The 25,278-nt window shown below is 40.2% G+C and overlaps 1 protein-coding gene and 1 pseudogene across 8 annotated transcripts in view; both read right to left on the minus strand.

Moving 5' to 3' along the window:
* Positions 1–25,278, minus strand: part of NRXN3 (neurexin 3) — a 1,619,945-nt gene that overhangs the window by 994,582 nt on the left and 600,085 nt on the right. The window lies entirely within an intron of this gene.
* LOC136142946 (potassium voltage-gated channel subfamily E member 3-like) lies at positions 1,177–6,196 on the minus strand (annotated as a pseudogene).

Raw genomic sequence — 25,278 nt, forward strand, 5'->3', positions numbered from 1 at the left:
CTCACAGAATTCATTCAAAACATTACAGGCTTCCTTAGAGGTAGTGAAGTCCCCAGGACTGGAGATGGGGCTGGGAAAGGCAGTGGGACATGGGTGGAAGGGCATAGAGACCATGGAGCTAATGAGGCTTGACAGTCAGGGTTCTGTACTTGCATGGCTCCTTCTTAAGATCTTAGGAGAGACCCCAACAATGTATTAACATGGTGATATGTTTTTGTAATACTTGCAAAAATATTTTAAAATTCTTTTTCTTAAGGAGGGCCCCCCAGAATTATATAAGTTTCAGGCCTAGATCCACTCCTAGGTAGCACACAGTTTTGCAAAGCACTAGGCAAGGTGACCAGAGAACCTGGGTTCCAGTCATGGTACTGCTTTGGCCTAAATGGGCAGAATGGCACTTGCTCTGCTTCCCTCACAGGGGGTAAAATCACAAATGTTAAATGGGCTGAAAAACATAAAATGTGAAAAAATATAAATAAGTAACATAACTTAGATTTCCTGTCTGTGATATGGGATAATCATTGCTGCTTCTCATGGTCATTGAAGATAACACATCAAAACATGTGTCCTCAGCGCATTTTCCTGTCTCATTTCCCTCTGCTACAACTTTCTCTTTTCCTTCCTCTAGCCCCTAGCCCCCAACACTCCTGCCACTAGAACACTCATTTGTCATTATATGTTGCCACTTATATATATATACACATATATATGTGTGTATGTGTGTGTGTGTGTATATATATATGTGTGTGTGTGTGTGTGTATATATATATATATATATATATATATATACACACTTTTTTTTTTTTTTTTTGGCCACACTGAACGGCTTGTGGGATTTCAGTTCCCCGACCAGGGATTGAACCCAGGCCCTTGGCAGTGAGAGCACGGAGTCCTAACCACTGCACCACCAGGGAACTCCTGCCACTTTTATATATTTGTTCAAAGGGCTCCTACTGTCTATAAAGTCTATCTTTGCTGGAAAAAATCCTTATCCACAAGGCCTAGGTCTGCTAGATCCTCTCCTCCTTCCCCAGTGATGACTTCCCTTAGTACTGTTTCTTGTTGATCTTACAGATTAGAACACTGAGGCCTGACGTAACACATAGCTGAGTTCTGGAGGCCCCACAAGATAATCCTCAGGAATCTTGATCTTCTGCCATCCCCGGCCTCTTAGCATTAGAGCACAGACACACGGTTCTTGATGTATACATGATAGGGGTCACAGGCTTATCCACTTTGCGGGAGCGGGTGTATCCCAGGATGAGGCTGCCCACAGTGGCAGCAAATAGGAACATGACGAAGAGAATGTACCTGTAGGAGTTGTCATCGCGGCCAGGTAGGCTGGCCCGCCTCTCCTCAGTCAGGTTGTCTGGCCCTGGCCGGCAGAGCAAGTTGCTGTGAAGAGTGGCATTTAGAGCCTTCAACACAGCGTGCAGGCTCTCATACCAGGTCTCAGTCCCATTGGTGGTCTCCAAAGCAACAGGGATTCAGGTGGGGGAAGAATCGGAGGATGCCCTCCTTCAGAAGCCTTCCTCGTTTCTCATCCTCTCTGATCAGCCCTGTAATCTCTCTCCATTTAGGGGTACCATTCTGTAGTCCTGCTGCCGGTCGGCAAGGCTCCCGGGGCGCCGTCTGTTCGTTGGACACCTTGCCCTGGGCTCACGAGTGCCCCACACTGTGCCCCAAGGCGCTCCGCCAGCCCCCCTGCTCGCAGCCCGCGGCCAGTGCCGCCTGCGCCCCCTCCACTCTGCCACCTTTTTCTTTAAAGTAAAACAGTTTAAAATCTGTTCTACCCTCTGAGTACCTGGAACTAAGGCAACTAATTATGTTGAGAACTAAGTTAGGGAACATCACATACATTCTCTCTTCTGTTTCTCATTAAAACTCTGTAAACTGGGCATTGATATCTCATCTTACAGATGAGAAAACTGAATTTCAGAAAGATGTGATAACTTGCCTAATTGTGGATAGTTAGTCAAACAAGGACTTGAACCCAGGTATGGTAGATTGAATGGCAGTCCCATGAAAGGATATGTCCACGTCTTAATCCCCACAACCTGTGATTATTACCTTAAATGGCAAAAGAGTGAATGTTACTGCATACAACAAAAGATGTGATTAAGTTAGGCATCTTAAGTGGAGGAGCTTATCCTGTATTGGCCAGGTGGGTTCTAAATGCAAGCACAAGTATCGTCATAAGTTAGACACAAAGAGGAGCAGACACACACAGCAGAGAAGGCCATGAGAAGATGGAGGCAGAGACTGGAGTGATGCAGCCACAAGTCCAGGGACGCTGACAGCCATAAACACTGGAAGACACAAGAATGGGGACCCTCCTAGAGCCTCTAGAGGGAGCCTCAGTGACCTCCAGGAAGCATACTGACTTCAGACTTCCGGCCCCCAGAACTGTGAGAGAAAAAATATGTATATAGTTGTACGCCAACTAGTTTGTGGTAATTTTCATGGAAAACTGATACAGGAAACTGATACAGGAGGTCTTCTGGCATCCTTCTGTAACCACATTCAAGTTCCCTGATGTGAGACTGCCAGGCTGAAGACCTCAAAACATGGTACTCTAGACTCTCCCTAGGTCCGTACAGACTTGGGATCAACCACAACAGACTTAAAACTGAGGTTCTTCAGACTATATATGAATTAGTGTTCTTCATATTTGATTCAAAATGTTCCCATTAGTACAAAGAAAACATACAGGAGCACAAGTTCATGATTTCATGTGAGTGTCTTTCCTGCGGTGAATGGGACTGTCCAAGAAGGAGAACAAAATGAAATCCTCCTTCACTTAACTGTTCTCAGTGAGACAACTTTGACACTGCAGCTTTTAGGTGCTTAGTATTAAATGTGTAGAAACGAGGGTAGACCTGGCCTAAAAGATTTTAACATTCTTTTCTGCCTCTAAGCACATCTATAATTATTCTCAATAAATATTTGTTGAATGGATAAAGGAATCAATGAATGAATATGTGGCTATATGCATGGAGCCCAAATAATCAAGCCCATCGTGTCTCAATAACTAATATTTAAGCCGAAAAGAATGAACGTCTTACACAAATATCACTCTCTGGGGAAATAACCTGAACAGATTATAAATGATTGGATTAAAAGGAGTAACTCACACTATGGCAATAATACAATTAAACTCCCTGTGATGAATTCGTATAGAAAGGACATGAAATTTTAGGTATAAGGCAGTGTAAGAAAGAACCTGAAAGTGAAATCTGAAGGACAATTTTGACTCCCAAGACAAAGGGTAAAGAGATCATTATTGTACTTTCTCTGTGTCAGCTAATATTCCAAGTTCTTTGTAGCATGAAACTATTTAATACTCACTACACAAGTCTAAGAGGTAGGCACACCATTATCCCCACTTTATAGGTGAGAGAACAGGTTACAAAATTTATCACAATCATACAGGCAGTAAACAATGGAATAATTAAGAGCAGAGTGGCGATCTGTCCAAACATTGGTGAAGGAGATAACCAGGGAAGAGCAGTTGAAGAAGAACCTGAACATGAAATCCACCAGTTCATTGATTCTTTCTTTCATTTTTAAGATATATGTGCCAGGCATTTTGCTAGACACTGGAGATATAATGGAAAAGAAAATAATGAACTAATAAAATGTTCTAAAACAAAAAAGAGAGACTTAATTCACAAATAGGAGAAAACTAAAACAGAATTGAAAACAAGTGATTTTGGGGAACATGCTTGTAAGTGAAGTTTAAAAAAGTGACTACGTTTTCTAAGAATTCTTCAACTACGAGCCTTCCCTAACAGTGTCCTGGTGATCACAGGATGTTCTAAGCCCTAGTAATCCTAGATGCTAGAAAAATGTGAAAGTGCCTGGGAAGCCAATTCTCAAGGAACTCATGTGAGGGAAAAATTATCTTAGCAACCATAAAAACAGGAAGGTAAGCAGAACAGGGCTGAGAAGAGTTTACAAAAAGAAAAATAATCCATTTGGTTCTAAAGACCAACAAAGCCAGAGGTGATTTTTAGCAAAGCAGAGACATGTTTTAGCAATTCTAAGTAACTAGGTCAGAAATCACTTTACTCTGTTCCTTCCAGCACTATGCACAGGAAGTCAAGAGACTTCACTTACATGATAGGAATCTTGGAAAAATGCTCAGACTCTCAAATTAGGAGGAAGTAGGTTTGAATCACAGCTCTGTTAAATACTAGCTGTGTAACCTTAGGCAAGTTACTTAAAGTCTCCCAGTTTTAATTTTATCGTGTGGAAAAGAGAGATAATAATACAACCCACCTGAGAGGCTGGTAAAGAATTAGATGTAATAACGTATGTGAATTGTTCAGCAAAGACGCTGGTACATAGGAAGTGTTCCATTACTGATAAGTAGTCGTGTTATTATCATTTGACAGGCTGATTGATCAATTACTGTGGCTAGAGTAATTATTAAATTTAACCAGAAGTTTCTCATTGTTCATCAACATTCTGGTTTTCCTCCTAAAGGAGGACTGTACTTTCTTGCTGCCTTGGAGCTACATATCACCACGTGATTTGCCTGAGCTAACGGAATGTATGTGGAAGTAAAGTGTCACTTCTGGGCAGAAACACTTCAATGCCAGTCACAACAGCCCTTATGTCCTCCCTTTTTCCAGGGGAACCAGCAACATGCCCGACGGTGAAGGGCCCGTCAGCCTAGCTCCCTGAAGAGTGATGACACAAAGCAGAGCCCCCGGCATTCTGTGATGAATATGAAGTATGGAGTGAGAAATAAGCTCCATGTGTTAAGCTACTAGGTATGGAGTTTGTTACCACAGCACAAGCCACCCTGTCCTGGCTAACAGAACAGCAACCCGGATTGGTTGTGACCTTCGATGTATAAGTAATATAAATACCTGAAGTCCATTTATCTATTGACCCAATCTTCTGCAATCTCTTGTTTTGGTTCTTGCTACCTTTATGCCCTTTTCAAATATTTATAAATCAAGGCTGTCTCCATAGCTTGAAATTTTCCCAGGACAAAGGCTATGACTTTGTAATTTTCTTTATAGCAGCAAATACTAAACAGGATTTACCATTTAGTAAATGCCTCTTTGACAACGGCAATGACAGTCACGATCATAAGGCTACCTTCACGATAATCCCTTAATGTCCACTCTCACTGACTTTCTCTCTACTTAATAGCTCTCTTAGAAGACAGCTATGTATTTTTAAAACAACTGTCACTGAAGAAGTTATGTAGGTAGGCATGTTGCTCTCTGTTTTAAACCTATTCTGGGAATAGGAAAACAAAACTGTAAAGCTGATATTCCCAAGCCTTGCATTAATGTTCCAGAACAAGAAACAAAAACTCAAATGTGTTCATGTTCTAGAAAGGAAGCATAAAAACAATTAGTCTTTGTACAAGTTTCCCTTATCGGAGCACTGATGCGTAAAAACACTTAGAGACTATTTGCACGTCTCAGAGAAGCAGAAGCTGGCTGAGGAGTGTCTGTGCGTGCAGAGTGGGGGGTGCTCTCTTCATTCCTGCAGAACCCTCCAACGTCATAAGACATGAGATCCTGCTTGCTTCATCTGGGCGAATCACTGGCCAGAGTGGCAAGGCTGGTCAGCCTGCCTTGGACAGGTTAAAGGGGCGAGGAGAGGTGGGCAGGGAGGGCAGTGGGCATCAGGGTGGGTGCGACAATGAGCGCAGCCCACAGAGAAGACACGTTTCACCTGCACCCCCTTGCTTACTCCAAGAATGGTCTGCAGAGCTGGCGTACAGCCCACGGTCGGGTCTACGCTCACTGCCTGTCAGCACTTCCTTCACTCCAGATGAGGCTATGGATTAGTGAGAGGCTCAGGTGACCAGCACAAACAGATGAGAAGCAGAAAAAGGTGAGGATAAGCCTGCAGACTTGGCTTCATCAAGGTGAAAGGTGAAAGGTGAAAGGACGGGAGCTCAGCTGCAAAATGCTTACCATGACTGACCAGGGCCCACATGCTCTGACCTCCCCTCCTCTCCAGCCTTGTCTGCCGCCGCTCTACCCATACTTCACTTGGCCTCAGCCACATTCACTTTGTGTTCTTTGAAGGGCCTCTTCATGCCCCCCCACTCGGCTAGCTAAACCCCGGCTCATCGTTCTAAGGTCTGCTCAAATGTCACCTGCTCAGGAAACCCTCCTTGACACACCACAGCCAGCCCGGAATAGGGCCGTACACCTTTGCACATTGAAATTCCCCTTCATGGCACTTAGGAAGTGAAGTTCTTCACTGTGCACCAGGATGTTTATTTGTTTACTGTCTGTCTCTACACTAGCTAGTATGCTACATGAAGGAAGAGCGATGTCTGTCTGCTCGCCATTGACTCTCTAGCACCAGCTACTCTCCCGGACACACACAGTGCTCACCAAACAACCACTAAATGAACGGAGCTAGTGGAAGGTATGGAGTACAGCATGCCCATAAGCTTCATATCTTTTGTCTTAACCCACGTCCTGCTTCTCTGAGGCCTTTGCCAGCGTGGATCTGGCAGCCTGTCCTTGGACAACTCCTGGCCAGAATCCCCACTGAAGAGCACATTCACTGGGAGCACCCACTTAAAAGGAGCTGTCCCCTGAACTGGAATGTGGCTAAGAGAGTCCCAAAAGCAGAGGGAGGAATTAAACCTTAACCCTTCAGCCAAGAAAGACAAAAGTTTTCCTTTACTCTCTTCCTGGAAAAACTTAGAATTTGATGAGAGTGTGAACCTAACACAGACTGACTGTCATATCTTCCCGGAGGCACTGATGAAAAATAACATTTCTGGATCCTGAGGATCTTTTCTTTCTTCCCCCCCAAAGGCTCCATGTTTTTCATGACAATTCAGGTCTGGGAACATCTGGGTTAGGGAATTTTTTCAAAAAACTCAGCTCCTCTATTCCAAGTGTTGGCTAAAGGTTTGGGAACTGTGATCGCTCTTTCTAGAAAGAGAAGAGCAATGCACAGGTCAATGCAATTTCTAGAGGTAACAAGCTCTGTGGTTTCCAGGACCTTATATACAAGAAGGACTGCGACAGGGCTGTACTGAGGAAGTGGAGAATGTGGACTTCCTTGTTAACTTTGGAGACCCCTAGCCCCAAAGAGCCAGGTCTTACTGAATGCACAGGAGGGGCTGGACAGAAACGCACAAAAGGAGTAGACGTTCCCCCTCCTGCAGGGACAGGCAAATGCCTTACGATGACCAGAGCAAGGGGCCCACAACTGGAAACATGAAAGGTGTTATGCAGCAGGGAAGCGGCCCTCTTCCCTCAACAATGACTCATCCATCCTGCTCACCCTGGCAGTTGCAGTCCCTCTATCCTTCCCAAACAAAGAACAAAAGGCTGTAAAGCAAGACTGAAATCTTCAAGCAGAGCTATTTTGTTGCAGTAACTTTCAAGGAGAAAAAATTCAACAACAACACTCTTGAAAATGAGCAGAGATAAACTTGTGAATTAAAGAGCGACTTAACACTAGATGAATTTGAGCCAGAAGTTTAAGAATGTGAGCTTTGGAAGGAGGATAACCCTAGATGCAAGTTCATTTTCTGCCATTTACGAAGTGTGTGCTGTTGGCAAAGTCAGTCTCTATGCGCCTCAATTTCCACATCTGTAAAATGGAAAGAATAGTACTGACCTCTCATTGTTATTTGGAGAATTAAGTAAAATAATGGATGCAACAGCATAGTCCAAAGGCCTGGTAGGCAGCAAGTGTTATATAAATAATAGCTATATAGAAAACCAATATTAATATTATAATTTAATATGTATATAATATGCATTTAATATATGATTTGATAGTATGAAACCAATTCCACATTATAAATATAGTTATCAGGAATAGCAATGCATCCACATTCTCCCAGACAATAAAGAGGTCTATAAGAATTCATGTTACAGGAATGAAGTAATATTTTTAAGTAAGACTGTTAGCCTATAAAAAATTCTTTTAATTAATCTTATAATGATCCAAAAGCATAGCATGGTTTAAGATAGCCTTTATGAAGAACTTCTAAAATAGAGAGATACTTTAATGACTTTTTTTAACAGAAGAAAATTTGCTAGAGGAACAAAGAGAGTTAAAGACTTTGTTCTTGGTTATAAAACCTCTATTATAATCCTAGATAGTGGAGGTTTAGGGGAAAAAAGAAAGGAGCTGTGCTAGTCCTATTTTATTCTCCTTGGTAATCGCCCTGTATCTGATACCAAATATCAAATATCTAACCTATGTCACTAATTCTAATCAATACCTAACATTATTCAATATCTAAGATAGCTCAATGAAAACTCTATTTAGCCTTCCCTGCACTTCAAATACAGATATTCTGCCTTAGGTTCCAAAAAATCTACCTGAGAAGATGCTGGTTAACCCAACCTAAGTCTAAAGATGATAAAAATAAGATTTTACATCTATGCAAATAATATTATCCTAGGACATAACATGCAAAAGTGGGTCTTCACTAAAGATGGAAGCTCAGATAACGGATGGATTTCAATACAAGATTAAGCGAAGAACAAACACATGGAAGAGAATAGCCAAAGCATAAGACAAGAGAAACCCATAGGATGACTTCCATCTCCAGCTCTAGAGATGCCAGGACAGGAGCAAAGGGCCAACAACCAGCAGTAGGAATTTCTCAAAGGACACTTGCTCTTTCTAAGTGAATCAGAGAAGGGTGCTATAGGAGAGTATTCCCTGCTCAACTTAAGTAGGAAAAATCTCAAGGAGAGAAAAAAGAAATCCACCAAAGTAAAGAAACAAAGGACTAGGGCAAAGCATTTTCAGATTTCCTTCCACAAATTAGCAGGACAAATGCCAGGAGCACTCCAAAGGCCCAAAGTGGCCATTATTCACAGTTGGAGCTAACACTAAATTCCCAAATAAATAAAAATTTTAAAGCCAAGAAAGAGGGCCTTAGGCCCTCTCTTAGGTGGAGAGAGGTTTGTTTTTGTTTCAATCAGAGCTTGGCTGATATTCCTAACCCCAAATTTGCTTCTGGATTGAAATAAAGGGAGAACTTAGAAATAAGGATAGAACTGCTGTAATTCTGAATAAAGCATTGTAAATCAGGCATCCTAAACAGGGGTCCACAGGGGTGCATTCACAGTCGCCCCTTGCACTCAAGGTACAGCCTCTCACACCTCATCTCCACCCAACCCCGAGCAAACGTTTCTTAGATGGGGATGGAGGTGGACAGTAGGTGGCGATGTAGGTTAAATGAACTTGAACACGGACTTCACTGAATCCAGACAGACTTCAGGGGAGGGAGTAGGGGACTCTGTCTGCACAAAGGAAGCAAAGGTGTCTCTAACCTGGGTTGCAACAAGGAAACAGCCTCCTCGACGCACTGTAGGACTTCAGCCCTAACTCTCCTCCATCACAGTCATTTTCTCCCCGCTTTTTGCTAATGCTGAAAGCCTTTCCACTAATGGAAATTGTCCCATTCACACCTTGACATGGAATATACATAAAAAGGCAGTAATTTTGCAACAAATCAAAACAAAATACATGTCATGAAATAAACTAATACTGGATTCCTCTAAACTATCACGGAAAACACAGATGATGCTGATTTATTTTCCCTCAATTTCCTCTCTTCTCAAGGGTTCCAAATTATAGCCCTCACTTGTGAAAAAAATTCTATCAAAATTTAGACTAGGGTTCTCTAATGGTAGTCAGCAGGCAATCTACATCAGAATTCCTGAGCACGCTTATTAAAGTGTAGATTCTTGGTCCCATCTTGACCTAGTAAATCAGATGCTCAGAGCCTGGAGAGGAGGAAAACACATTTTAACCAGCCCCTCACTTAGGCAATAAAATTGCTCTTCATATCTGATACGTCACTGAATAGCCTACCAAGAAGTAGGCAAAAGCCTTTCTGAATAACAGTATTTATATTCAGGGCAGGAGCAGAAGCTGGAATTTGTAAGGAGAAAGCTGTTTTTCTCCCCTCTCCCCACCATATCATGACAGATAACAGAATCTGTATCAAAGAATAAGTAGCACACTCTTTCCTTTTTTCCTTTTATTTTGTATCTTGCCTGTTTCCTAAGACTCCCTGGTCTGGAAAGTTTAAACATTTTAACTTTTTCAAGTGCATACAACTTCAATACTTAAGAGATTTTGGATGAAGTAGACAAATTTTACAAGAGAGCTTAAAAACTGGTTTAGGGTGTGCTGTGTGTCAGAGCAAGACCACACGTATAGCAAATTACAGGGGCACCCCTACAGTGCTCAGGGGAGAACCCGGATGCAAAAAACTAGATTCAAAGTATAGTGGCTGGAGGAAAACGAGTACAAAATTCTGAGAGCCCGTGAAAGACCATTTCATTCTGAGAAGGGGTCATATTTCTAGATCAGATTAAGGTGAGACACATTGCATTTTCTACATGCCACAGGCTTAGCATATTTGAGGGGCAGGGCCCTTTATAAAGGTTGCACTTAGTTTTACTACACTATTAGACCCAGTAGTTGTGCAGAGGTTCCTTGGTAAATGAAGGCCCTGGATAAGACCAAAGTGTTACAAGGTTGAGTGCTTTGTGTAGCTGAATCTCCCAACAGAAAGTACAACAGAGAACAAAGTCTATGTATACAATAAACTGTAGCAACAACAACGAAATAACAGACAGACATACAGTGGGTGGGAAATATAACTGTTTTTTCATAACTCATCTCTCCAACTCATTAAAAAAGATTGAGGGAAAAAGAAAACTGGATATCAAGTGCCCAGGTCATACTTTAAAAAGAACACAGATGCCTGGGGAGTTCTAACAGGCTATGACAAACCTCATCTCCCTGTGTGGGAGCCTGTCACGTGCCCCCAACCTATTGCTCCCTCCTTCTCTGAAGGTGTGGCCGGCCCACTGCTGTCACCACCAGCTGCCACCAACTGCAGAAGCAGCTGGTGGAATACATTTCAGCAGAGAATCTCAGCAAAGTGCGTAAGTCCCGTACGGGCAGCTGTAAGCAGAGCTATCATCAGCCGGGCTGAGCTATTTTTGGAACCATCTTAACTGACAGTCCTCTGCTATACTCTCTTCCCGCTTTCCTTTTCCAGCCCTCCTGTCTCTCTCTTCCCCAACCTGAGACACCCAGGAGTGACTGATCAATAATATGATAAAGAGCAGACAGCTGAAGGGAACTGGTAAACAACTGACATAAGTAGATAGATTCAGGAGCCATACACAATACAGAGGACATGATTAAGGCTGGGGCGTCTGTAGACAGATAGCCTGTGTAAGAATTCAGGCTTCACAGATGGACTGGGGGTGGGTGGGGGGAGGAGAGTTGGGAAGGGGAGGTTGCAAAACAAAATAAAAACTTCTTAAGGAGCATTCTCTCCTCCACACGCACCACATGCTGCATGGGGTTCTCGATTTAGCAGGGCAAAGAGTACAACGGACATGCTGCCCCTTAACCTTCCAAAGCTTGGTGAGCACAAGAGTGGCTAGAGAGTTGGTCATGAGCGAGAAGGAAGAGAAAATTCAGCAGACCCAAACCAACTCCCCTGCTTGTACCCCAAGACTCAGAAGTGAAGCTTTGCGCCTCTTAGTGGAATGTTTAGACAGGAGCCTCCCCTCTGTGACCTGGTCACAGGGGCTGAAGATCAACACAGCAAGGGACACACAGACCCAGCACTCAAAGGCGAGCTGACCCCCAGATGCCCAGGAGTTGGCACTAACAGCCCTGTTACATTTTCTTAAAATAACGGAAGCTTTGAATTTCATGTTTATAGTCTGGTTTTCCCCTTTATCATTGTCCACATTTTTTCTCTTATTAACAATGATGAAGTAAAACAGTACAGCATGCTGGGAAGGGTGTTGAAGGCAGAAGGGCCTGGGTTTGAGGTCCAGATGAGCAATTCAACCCCCTCCCTCTTTCCTCTGTACCTGTCTCCCCTTGAACAAAGTACTCAAAGTCTTGAGAGAACATGAGAATATGTAAATTGAATCACATCACTCATCTCCTGAAACATCCCGAAAGCTTCCTGCTCCTCTTTGAATAAGATCCTTATTCAAAGGATCCTTTGAATAAGATCCAAACTCCTTGCCTTGACCTGCAAGACCCTTGCATGGCCCATGCCTCTTTTCTTACCACCTGCCTTCACCTGTTCACTCTTCGGCCTCATTTGCTTTCTTTCTACCCTGCAAACACACCTACAGTGTTCCCACATCCACGAGACCCTCTGCCTGGACCCTCCTCCCTAGATGCCCACAAGGCGGCCTCCTGCTCTTAATTCAGGCTTCAGATCAGTGTCCCCTGCTGGGGAGGCCTTCCTGACCACCCTCCTACCCCGACTCATAAGGAAAGCCTTTGCCTCATCTGACTTTTTTCATGACATACTGCCCCAGAAAAATTATGCTATTTATTTGTTGACTTGCTAATTGCCTATCTCCCTTCTCTAAAATACGAGCTATCTTGTTCAGAGCTACATTATCAGCACTTAGAAATATGGGCACTCAATAAATATTGGATGGATATTATTGAATACACTTGTTTCCTCACCACAAAGAGGAATGATGATACCTCCTTGGCAGTGTTGTTAAGAGGACTAAATGAGAAAATGAACATAAAGTGTTGGCCGCAGTGCCTGAAACACAGTAAATCTTTAATGCTTGGATTTTTTTTTTTTTCTTTTTACAGATTTTGAAGGCCACTCCCTACCACCTGAAATAGCTTTCTTTTACCCTGATAACTCAAAATCTTTCAGTCTTTTACAAATGCTCATTCCAAGTATAAGTTTTCCTGACCCAAGATTCCTCCTCTTGACCAAGGTATTTGATGCTTTTCTTATTAAAATACACTAAGAAAAACAGTAAGTGATGGGCTTCCCTGGTGGCGCAGTGGTTGAGAGTCCGCCTGCCGATGCAGGGGACACGGGTTCATGCCCCGGTCCGGGAAGATCCCACATGCCGCAGAGTGGCTGGGCCCGTGAGCCATGGCCGCTGAGCCTGCGTGTCCCGAGTCTGTGCTCCGCAATGGCAGAGGCCACAACAGTGAGAGGCCCGCGTACCACACACACACACACACAAAACCAGTAAGTGAAAAGAATCGCTCGAATTTCTTAGATTACCTATGGGAACAAAGCCAACTGTTCAGGCCAAGAAATGCCCATCTAGCTGTACCTAAAGGATAGATGGACACACTACGATCCCCATAGAAATGGTGCTAGGAAACCATGAAAATGATTGTTACATAAGCTTTGCAAGACTAGAAATCTTGGAAGCTTCCTGACATGTATAGGCTAGTGAGACTGGAGCTCCAAGGGTTACTGAAGGGAGAGGTCACTCAAAAGGCATGAGGTCTTAGGCAAAAAGTGAAAAATGAGATAACCAGGAGCACTGAACGATTTATAGTATAATAATTGCAGAATTTGCTGAAGAGTATTAAAATAAACCATTTTAGTTACCAACCTATAGAAACAAGAGAACAGCAGACAAACAGAATCCAGCCTATATATGTCAGGAAGCTTCCAAGATTTCTAGTCTTGCAAAGCTTACGTAACAATCATTTTCATGGTTTCCTAGCACCATTTCTGCGGGGATCATAGTGTGTCCATCTATCCTTTAGGTACAGCTAGATAGGCATTTCTTGGCATGAACAGTTGGCTTTGTTCCCATAGGTAATCTAAGAAATTCGAGAGATTCTTTTCACTTACTGTTTTTCTTAGTGTATTTTAATTGAAAGGATCATACACTATGATCAAGTGGGGTTTACTCCAGGAATGCAAGGATTCTTCAACATACGCAAGTCAATCAACGTGATACACCATATTAACAAATTGAAGGAGAAAAACCATATGATCATCTCAATAGATGCAGAGAAAGCTTTCGACAAAATTCAACACCCATTTATGATAAAAACCCTGCAGAAAGTAGGCATAGAGGGAACTTTCCTCAACATAATAAAGGCCATATATGACAAACCCACAGCCAACATCGTCCTCAATGGTGAAATACTGAAACCATTTCCACTAAGATCAGGAACAAGACAAGGTTGCCCACTCTCACCACTCTTATTCAACATAGTTTTGGAAGCTTTAGCCACAGCAATCAGAGAAAAAAATAAAATAAAAGGAATCCAACTCGGAAAAGAAGAAATAAAGCTGTCACTGTTTTCAGATGACATGATAATTCACATAGAGAATCCTAAAGATGCTACCAGAAAACTACTAGAGCTAATCAATGAATCTGGTAAAGTAGCAGGATACAAAAATAATGCACAGAAATCTCTGGCATTCCTACACACTAATGATGAAAAATCTGAAAGTGAAATTAAGAAAACACTCCCATTTACCACTGCAACAAAAAGAATAAAATATCTAGGAATAAACCTACCTAAGGAAACAAAAGACCTTTATGCAGAAAATTATAAGACACTGATGAAAGAAATTAAAGATGATACAAATAGATGGAGAGATATACCATGTTCTTGGATTGGAAGAATCAACATTGTGAAAATGACTCTACTACCCAAAGCAATCTACAGATTCAATGCAATCCCTATCAAACTACCACTGGCATTTTTCACAGAACTAGAACAAAATATTTCACAATTTGTATGGAAACACAAAAGACCCCGAATAGCCAAAGCAACCTTGAGAACGAAAAACGGAGCTGGAGGAATCAGGCTCCCTGACTTCAGACTATACTACAAAGCTACAGTAATCACGACAGTATGGTACTGGCACAAAAACAGAAATACAGATCAATGGAACAGGATAGAAAGCCCAGAGATAAACCCACACACATACGGTCACCTTATCTTTGATAAAGGAGGCAAGAATATACAGTGGAGAAAAGACAGCCTCTTCAATAAGTGGTGCTGGGAAAACTGGACAGCTACATGTAAAAGAATGAAATGAGAACACTCCCTAACACCATACACAAAAATAAACTCAAAATGGATTAAAGGCCTAAATGTAAGGCCAGAAACTATCAAACTCTTAGAGGAAAAAATAGGCAGAACACTCTATGACATAAATCACAGCAAGATCCTTTTTGACCTACCTCCTAGAGAAATGAAAATAAAAACAAAAATAAACAAATGGGACTTAATGAAACTTCAAAGCTTTTGCACAGCAAAGGAAACCATAAACAAGAACAAAAGACAACCCTCAAAATGGGAGAAAATATTTGCAAATGAAGCAACTGACAAAGGATTAATCTCCAAAATTTACAAGCAGCTCATGCAGCTCAATAACAAAAAAACAAACAACCCAATCCAAAAATGGGCAGAAGACCTAAACAGACATTTCTCCAAAGAAGATATACAGATTGTCAACAAACACATGAAAGAATGCTCAACTTCATTAATCATTACAGAAATGCAAATCAAAACTACAATGAGATATCATCTCACACCAGTCAGAATGGCCATCATTAACAAATCTAGAAACAGTAAATGCTGGAGAGGGTGTGGAGAAAAGGGAACCCTCTTACACTGTTGGTGGGAATGTAAATTGATACAGCCACTATGGAGAACAGCATGGAGGTTCCTTAAAAAACTACAAATAGAACTACCATATGACCCAGCAATCCCACTACTGGGCATATACCCTGAGAAAACCATAATTCAAAAAGAGTCATGTACCAAAATGTTCGTTGCAGCTCTATTTACAATAGCCAGGACATGGAAGCAACCTAAGTGTCCATCAACAGATGAATGGATATAGAAGATGTGGCACATATATACAATGGAATATTACTCAGCCATAAAAAGAAATGAAATTGAGTTATTTGTAGTGAGTTGGATGGACCTAGTCTGTCATACAGAGTGAAGTAAGTCAGAAAGAAAAAAACAAATACCATATGCTAACACATATATATGGAATCTAAGGAAAAAAAAAAAAAGGTCATGAAGAACCTAGGGGTAAGACAGGAATAAAGACAGAGACCTATTAGAGAATGGACTTGAGGATATGGGGAGGGGGAAGGGTAAGCTGTGACAAAGTGAGAGAGTGGCATGGACATATATACACAACCAAACGTAAAATAGATAGCTAGTGGGAAGCAGCCGCATAGCACAGGGAGATCAGCTCAGTGCTTTGTGATCACCTGGAGGGGTGGGATGGGGAGGGTGGGAGGGAGGGAGACGCAAGAGGGAAGAGATATGGGAACATATGTGTATGTATAACTGATTCACTTTGTTATAAAGCAGAAACTAACACACCATTGTAAAACAATTATACTCAGATAAAGATGTTAAAAAAAAAAAAAGGAAGAGAGCAGCAGAGAAATGAGCAGCAACACAGCTATTTTTAGCTTAGCAGCTCTCCCACAGCATGGGGTTCAGGGACGGGGGGCTGGGGGCGGATCAGCCTCACAGAAGTCCATTTCCAACCCCTTGGTTACAAACCTTCAGGGGCAATATTTTAATCTCTTCCCCAGGGAGTTATTTCAGTGTATGAAACTAAATTGTAAATTCCACGTGATCAGGACCTAGACATGACTACAACTCTTGTATCTTTACACAGTGCCTAGTGAGGATTCAACAGAATCAACACTTTCCAGCTGATACATGGGCTCCTTTTCAAAGTTCTACATAACAAGATTAGTCCTCTAAAGGACTGAAATCTCTGAGTCATGGGGCTACTGATAAGAACACTCAGTTTTCTCTGATCCCAGCATTTAACATCACGTTATTTAAACCACATCTGAGATCCACTAGTTTTCAAAAGTTTGGGGAAAATGTCCAAGGAGATGCCTTTTGCTTACAGTAGTGCCTGCCTTTGGTCTAGGTGCTTTCATTTATCCATTAATGCCCTCCTCCTCCTCTCCCTTCCCTCGGGGAAGTAGGCTGGTATTGACCACTGATGGGCATCAAGGCACGGGGAGGACTCGTCCAAAGCAATGGCAAAAGGGGAACAAAGACTAAGGTATAGCCTCCTTCCTACTTAGCCTAGTGGCAAATTCTCATGCCACGTACCATGCTATAATCAGCTGTTAGTTTAATTATGAAATACCTGAATGCTGTGTAATTACAGCTGTTTTTCACAAATGACTGCCTCCTTATAAAGTGAAACGTCCAGCTAAGTAGTAACACCTGGAATCTGGAAGGATTCACAGCAAGAACTCAGCAGGGCAGCTGATGGTGCCAAGGTCTTGTGTGGACTTCTTGAAGCAGCCTTCACTAGCTGTTTGACAGCTATAATTATATGCAACTGGAAAACCTGATAACGGTTTTTGATCCAGGACCCAAAGTTAAGTATCCTTGGGTTAAAAACAATTTTCTAAAATACACACACACACACACACACACACACACACACACACATTTTTTAAAGAATTTCTCATTCCAAGGCCAAGGTAAGTGGAAAGCTACCTTGCAGAAAAACAATTTCATATGTAATTCTGAACAAAAGCAAAGAATGAAACAGAACAATTTTACCCACTTAAGTGATGGTTCCACTATTTATGAAACAATCAAATGTAAAATGTGAATGATAATTACATTATTTTTTGCTCACTATTACTAAAGCATAAGAGAAAGTGAATTGTGAAGATGTTAGCATTCCAAACCACAGGACTTTTCAGGAAATGCAGGAAGAGATGTTGATATTCACCCATGAAAACGCTGCTAAAATTGCAAATACCTGAACATGTTATTGTCCTATCCATTTGCAGTGAGAATTGTGGCTTGCTTTAGCCATTTTCTGATATCTGCATGCTATAGTTTGGAAACCAAAAGGCTAAGCCTAATCACCAGCTTTAGCCACAAGAGTAAGTCACATGCCCTTGCCATGACAAATGGTTTAGAGTAAAAATAATATTTCTACTATCTTTTCTATAAAAAGTAATAATATTTCTACTATCTTTTCTATAAAAAGTATCAAGCAACTTGGTAAAGTTATCAGCTTATTCTACTTCCATGTCATGTATATTTCTCACTTTTTCATTACATTAAAGTTCCCAAACCAGGAACCACTCTTCAATATGTGATTCCTGGTTGTAAGAACATGTGAAACATTTTAAATATTTGCTAAGCATTTGATGATACTCAATAAAACTCCCATAGATGGCTAAAGTAGCATTATTTCATGTTTGTCGGGATAAAAGAAGTTGAATGTGCCATATAAGCTGGAAACTCTGATGGATATGGCACTAGATGTGATTAAGATCCATATTTCAAAAATGTTCCCTTTATAACAGTTGCTGCTGACAACTCCCAGGGAAGAGACTCAGTACGCTTAAATGAATACATTATATCTTTGTAGAAAAAGGAAAAAATTAACCTGAAATTCCAAATATATTTTATTGTTAAATAATTTTCTTTATTGCTTCCTGGCATGTGTATTATTCTAGTTACACATATGAAACACCAGGAAAAAGTGAGTATATTAATCTTGATTTAAATTAAAAAAATTTTTTTAATTCCTTTAATATTTTGTGTTAAGACAAGGTAGAAAAAAAATCCCATGTTACAAAATATAATCTCTTACCTTCATTCTCCTGACCAATTAACTTTCGGAAATCCTATATTATGTTAGCAGAGATGCAGCATTTACACTTCTACCTTCAATAAAACTTATTCAGAATCACACAAAAATTTAAAATTTGCAGCAGAATCTAGGTTAACATGTACCTTTACAGTATCCATAAAAATAGGTATGTGAAGCAAATTAAGATATCAAACCAATTTTGCTGAGCCTATTTGCCTTCTTACAAAAATAAAATAGTTTTAAGCATGCTACAAGTAACTTGGAAGAAATATTTCAATTAACTGAAATGGCAGTATTAAGTCAGGTTTATATATTCTTTAAGATCATTTATTGGGATGAAGGTATACAACACACACACATACACACACATATCTTGGTCTAGTTATTGCATGCTTTTTAAAGCAATTTTATTTCTTGAAAAATCCATGATATACTCTTTCATTAATTCAGAATGACTTCTCCCTCTGGCTGTCTGAAATTATAATAGGTTACTGCTCACTGTGTTAGTCTCTTCTAGTAATTCTTACCAGAATGTAGAATTCTTTAGCATTCATCTGAAGCACTGTTGTCGAACACCGTTACCTAGAAAACTAACTTGTTTTTCAAGGTAAGACACTCTAATTAACTTCCCTGAGCTGGCCTTAATTCTTTTAGAACCATTTCCTCAAATTCTATTTAACTGAGGGGAAGGACTTGATTTTGAGTCAAATTAACTCAAGGCATTTTATTTAGATACAAGTAATTCTCCTTAGATAAGTGTTTTCACAGCCCCAAACAATAATGGATTAAAAATAATTTTTTCCAAAGTTTCACAAAATTACTACATAGGACAAGAGCAGATGCATTATTTTCTGTGAAACAAACTGATTTGATTATTTTAGGGTAGGATAAGGTTTTTTCCAGTCTACAGTATCCAATCAGCTGGTGACTTTGGAGCATCTAGGCATGCGTACTGAAACTACCAATGGTTGAGCTGTTTTACCCAATTACGCCAAGATCATTGACTATTGTGAAATCCTCTATATTGCCCAAATAATTAGACCTACGAGTCTGATGCACAGTTTCTTAACCCTACAAGTCTTACCTCTAATGTCCTGGTTTCGTCATTTCTTTAAACATGGTTCAAATGTTGATTTAACTATTTCTCAACTGAAGCACTGGCTTGCTTCTAATTTAATAATTGTATATTCGAATTTTTAAAAAGTATACTCTGACAACGAACACCTACTCTATATACCTGTGAATCCGTCTCCCCAAGGGAATAAACAAGAATCAAACAAAGGATGACTGTGAATCACAAGGTGAGTTCCTTAACTCACAAAATTGTGATTATAGATCAGTCTAATGCGGACAGTTTAAGATAGAGACATACAGTCCTTTTCCCTCTGCCCCACCTGCTACAGTTTAATCACAATGATGTCTTCCTGTTCCTCAAGCCAAATATATTCCTTTCATAAGCCCTTGACTTCTGTGAATGCCTCTGCACAGAATGCTCTTTCCCTAAACCTTCCCAAGACTGAATCCTTCTCATCATTCAAGTTTCAAATGTCCAAAGCTCAAATATCATTTTCTCATAAAGGCTTCCAGGATGGTCCTACCTAAAGGTGTACTTTCTCCCACTTCTAGGCATGTACTTTAGTCTATATCATTCTATTCATTGCATTTGGCACTATCTGAACTCACTTAGGTATTTATATGTTCACAAACAACTCAAACAGCATGCAAACCTCGTGAGACTGGGCAGCATTGGTCTTCTTTAGCACTGCATTACCAGCATCTACAATAAAAACTGCTTTAAATGAATAGTTTTTCAAACTTCCATTTGCCCTATCGTTTGGAATCCCAGATAGTTTAGTCTACTTCCCAAACATAATTTCTAAAAATGCACCTCTCTTTTGGTTCTAGTCCAGGGATTGGCAAATTATGGCCCTCAGGCCAAATCTGGCCTGCTGCTTCTTTTAGTAAATTAAGTTTTACTGGTACTCAGCCTTGCCCATTAGCTTACGTATCATCTATGGCAGCTTTTGTACTTCACGGGCAAAACGGAGTTGTGACAGAGAATTGAGTTGTTGTGACAGAGACTATATGGCTCACGAGCTTAAAATATTCACTATCTGGCCATTTATAGAAAAAGTTAGCCAACCTCTGTCTAGACCTTTTAGAGTAGACCACCAGTTTCTAAGTCTTGATGGAAATATTCAGAGGTAAAGTTTATTCAATGCCAGAGACTCTCATTTGTGAGACAAATATTTAAGGAAGAGCTTCATTACTTTTAGTTGAAGCAAGATTCTCTCCAAAAGAGAGTGAATTTGAAAGTTAACCTGCCTCCCAAACATGGAACTTGCCATCAACAGAATTACTCACTGATACCACTTGTATCAGTAATAACTGAACAATAAATTAAGCGGTAATTTAGAAGGGAAAGCGAAACCAACATATAATCACATTGAAAACTGATGAAATCCTCATCAATAGACACTTGCTGTCTGCAGGTGACTGTGCAGTAAACCATCAGTCTTGGATACCGAGGGTCTAAGCAAACCAGTTCCCTGGTACAAAACAATTTGAGTGGAAGGATATTACGACTCCCAGGAGAGTGAATATGTGTTTTCAAAGGTGGTGACAATAATATCAGACACAACTAAGTATACTGTTACATAGAACAAAGGATACTGCAGGTATGAGGAAATGCTCTTCCTTGAGTACAAATGCTAGAAGAAATCTAGCTTACCTCCCTGAAGGGATGTTGTCTTTTCCCCGACACTGTTTTGGGTAAGAGCTAGCCTGAGGCTGAGATAGCCAGATAGCTCAGCATGTCAGCTCCCACTGCAGTGCCCCAGAACACAGGGAAGACAGGCGCAAGGCAAGCCAGCTGCTCAGTGGAAGCCTACATAAATCATTCTTTCCAGAAAGACAGTGAAAAATGGCATGGCCTGGTGGCCCTTAGGAATGGCAGTCATAATAGCCACAGCAAGTGTTTCACCTTCATTAACTCAAAACCAATTTGCTCTTGTTCTGTTCCAAAGATTCTGTGGTACTTGTTGGAAAAGACAAAGCTTTCCGTTTAAAACATTCTGATGGGACCCAATAGTTTTTTCATCATCCATTCCCCTCGAAGGGGATTTACTTGATTCATCTTAGATTAGGTAAAGGTGAACAGAGAATAACAAATTAGAAACAAAGGCACTGGTAGCATCATTCTAAAGATGGTGAACAGTCAATTATTTCTAAAATGTTTCTTTTTTCCTTCTTCTTCAGTCCAAGGGATTTTTGTAGCAATGGTACATTAGTGTGACAAATTCCAAATTCTGTTTCCTAGTTACTAATGCTCCACCAGAGCAATGAAATGGTAATTTAGGCTTTTAAAGGCTGAAGTTCAGTAAAACTGGACTCGTAGTTTGAACTTCCATTCACAACTGGGCACCAGAGGAAGATAATCCATAGGACAGGGAAGTGAAGACATCATAACAGGGCATGTGTGATTACTGATCACACCCACTCAGGGAGAACTGATTTTTACTAACAAAATTATGCCAAAAACTTCAGTCCCTTCAACACTGACACTGCAAAATAAAGCATGTTTGTGTTGGCCAGGAAAATGTGATGCATTGTTGTATGCCACTGTGCAAACCTCTCCGGAAAGGATAGTTAATATGATTCATAATGTGTCCTTGACCATGAGGGAAGACATCCAGGAAAAATTAGGACTTACAAAATGCATTGTTAAAAGTCTACCAAAATCTAGAACAAGTCAAGTTGTCTATAATATGTTTCAGTAATTAAGTGGTGGACAATTATGCCACCAAAAAAACAAACCTTCTTTCTGATAACTGAAGTTTCCTCATCTATGAAACTCAAATAATAATTTTATCTATTCCTAGGGCCAACTTAACAGGCATGCAACCAGTAGAGTCACAGAGAGCCCTGTTGGTTTGGGGTACAAAGCTTGGCAATCGCTGTCTTAAAATTCATAAGAATTTTATCTTTGAACATCAAAAGCAGCTTCAGTGTGAGAATCTGAGAAGGGAGATTTTCCAGCTGAAATAAAGATATGAGTGAAGAAATATCAGAGGCTCAAAAATAAGGTGGGGGAGGGCAGACAGCAGAAGCAAGAAGAACTACAATCCTGCAGGCTGTGGAACAAAAACCACATTCATAGAAAGATAGACAAGATGAAAAGGCAGAGGGCTATGTACCAGATGAAGGAACAAGATAAAACCCCAGAAAAACAACTAAATCAAGTGGAGACAGGCAACCTTCCAGAAAAACAATTCAGAATAATGATAGTGAAGATGATCCAGGACCTCAGAAAAAGAATGGAGGCAAAGATCGAGAAGATGCAAGAAACGTTTAACAAAGACCTAGAAGAATTAAGGAACAAAAACCTAGAAGAATTAAAGAACAAACAAACAGAGATGAACAGTACAATAACTGAAATGAAAAATACACTAGAAGGAATCAACAGCAGAATAACTGAAGCAGAAGAATGGATAAGTGACCTGGAAGACAGAATGGTGGAATTCACTGCTGCAGAACAGAATAAAGAAAAAAGAATGAAAACAAATGAAGACACTCTAAGAAACGTCTGGGACAATAGTAAATGCAACAACATTCACATTATAGGGGTCCCAGAAGGAGAAGAGAGAGAGAAAGGACCCAAGAAAATCTTTGAAGAGATTATAGTCTAAATCTTCCCTAACATGGGAAAGGAAAGAGCCACCCAAGTCCAGGAAGCGCAGAGTCCCATACAGGATAAACACAAGGAGAAACACTCCGAGACACAGAGTAATCAAATTGGCAAAAATTAAAGACAAAGAAAAACTACTGAAAGCAGCAAGGGAAAAATGACAAGTAACATACAAGGGAACTCCCATAAGGTTAACAGCTGATTTCTCTGCAGAAACTCTACAAGCCAGAAGGGAGTGGCATGATATACTTAAAGTGATGAAAGGGAAGAACTTACAAGCAAGATTACTCTACCCGGCAAGGATCTCATTCAGATTCGATGGAGAAATCAAAAGCTTTACAGACAGGCAAAAGCTAAGAGAATTCAGGACCACCAAACCAGCTCTACAACAAATGTTAAAGGAACTTCTCTAAGTGGGAAACACAAGAGAAGAAAATGACCTACAAAAACAAACCCAAAACAATTAAGAAAATGGTCATAGGAACACACATATCAATAATTACCTTAAACGCGAATGGATTAAATGCTCCAACCAAAAGGCAAAGGCTCGCTGAATGGATACAAAAACAAGACCCATATATATGCTGTCTACAAGAGACTCACTTCAGACTTAGGGACACATACAGACTGAAAGTGATGGGATGGAAAAAAATATTCCATGCAAATGGAAAACAAAAGAAAGCTGGAGTAGCAATACTCATATCAGATAAAATCGACTTTAAAATAAAGAATGTTACAGAGACAAGGAAGGATACTACATAATGAACATGGGATCAATCCAAGAAGAAGATATAACAATTATAAATGTATATGCTCCCAAGATAGGAGCACCTCAATACATAAGGCAAATACTAACAGCTATAAAAGAGGAAATTGACCGTAACACAATAATAGTGGGGGACTTTAACACCACACTTACACCAATGGACAGATCATCCAAAGTGAAAATAAATAAGGAAACAGAAGCTTTAAATGACACAATAGACCAGATAGATTTAATTGATATTTATAGGACATCCCATCCAAAAACAGCCGATTACTCTTTCTTCTGAAGTGCACATGGAACATTCTCCAGGATAGATCACATCTTGTGTCACAAATCAAGCCTCAGTAAATTTAAGAAAATTGAAATCATATCAGGCATCTTTCCCGACCACAACGCTATGAGATTAGAAATCAATTACAGGGAAAAAATGTAAAAAACACAAACACATGAAGGCTAAACAATACGTTACTAAATAACCAAGAGATCACTGAAGAAATCAAAGAGGAAATCAAAAAATACCTAGAGATAAATGACAATGAAAACACGATGATCCAAAACCTATGGGATGCAGCAAAAGCAGTTCTAAGAGGAAAGTTTATAGCTATAAAAGCCTACCTCAAGAAACAAAAAAAATCTCAAATAAACAATCTAACCTTACAGCTAAAGGAACTAGAGAAAGAAGAACAAACAAAACCCAAAGTTAGCAGAAGGAAAGAAATCATAAAGATCAGAGCAGAAATAAATGAAATAGAAACAAAGAAAACAATAGCTAAGATCAATAAAACTAAAAGTTGCTTCTTTGAGAAGGTAAACAAAATTGATAAACCATTAGCCAGACTCACCAACAAAAAGAGGAAGAGGACTCAAATCAATAAAATTAGAAATGAAAAAGGAGAAGTTACAACAGACACCGCAGAAATAGAAAGCATCCTAAGGGACTACTACAAGCAACTCTATGCCAATAAAATGGACAACCTGGAAGAAATGGATAAATTCTTAGAAAGGTATAACCTTCCAAGACTGAACCAGGAAGAACTAGAAAATATGAACAGACCAATCACAAGTAATGAAATTGAAATTGTGATTAAAAATCTTCCAACAAACAAAAGTCCAGGACCAGATGGCTTCACAGGTGAATTCTATCAAACATTTAGAGAAGAGCTAACACCCATCCTTCTCAAACTCTTCCAAAAACTTGTAGAAGAAGGAACACTTCCAAACTCATTCTAAGAGGCCACCATCACCCTGTACCAAAACCAGGGGAAGATAGTACAAAAAAAAAAAAAATTACAGACCAATAGCACTGATGAATATAGATGCAAAAATCCTCAACAAAATACTAGCAAACAGCATCCAGCAACACATTAAAAGGATCATACACCATGATCAGGTGGGATTTAT

The sequence above is a fragment of the Phocoena phocoena genome, chromosome 2 (genome assembly GCF_963924675.1).
Source record: "Phocoena phocoena chromosome 2, mPhoPho1.1, whole genome shotgun sequence".
NCBI classification, from domain to species: Eukaryota; Metazoa; Chordata; class Mammalia; order Artiodactyla; family Phocoenidae; genus Phocoena; species Phocoena phocoena.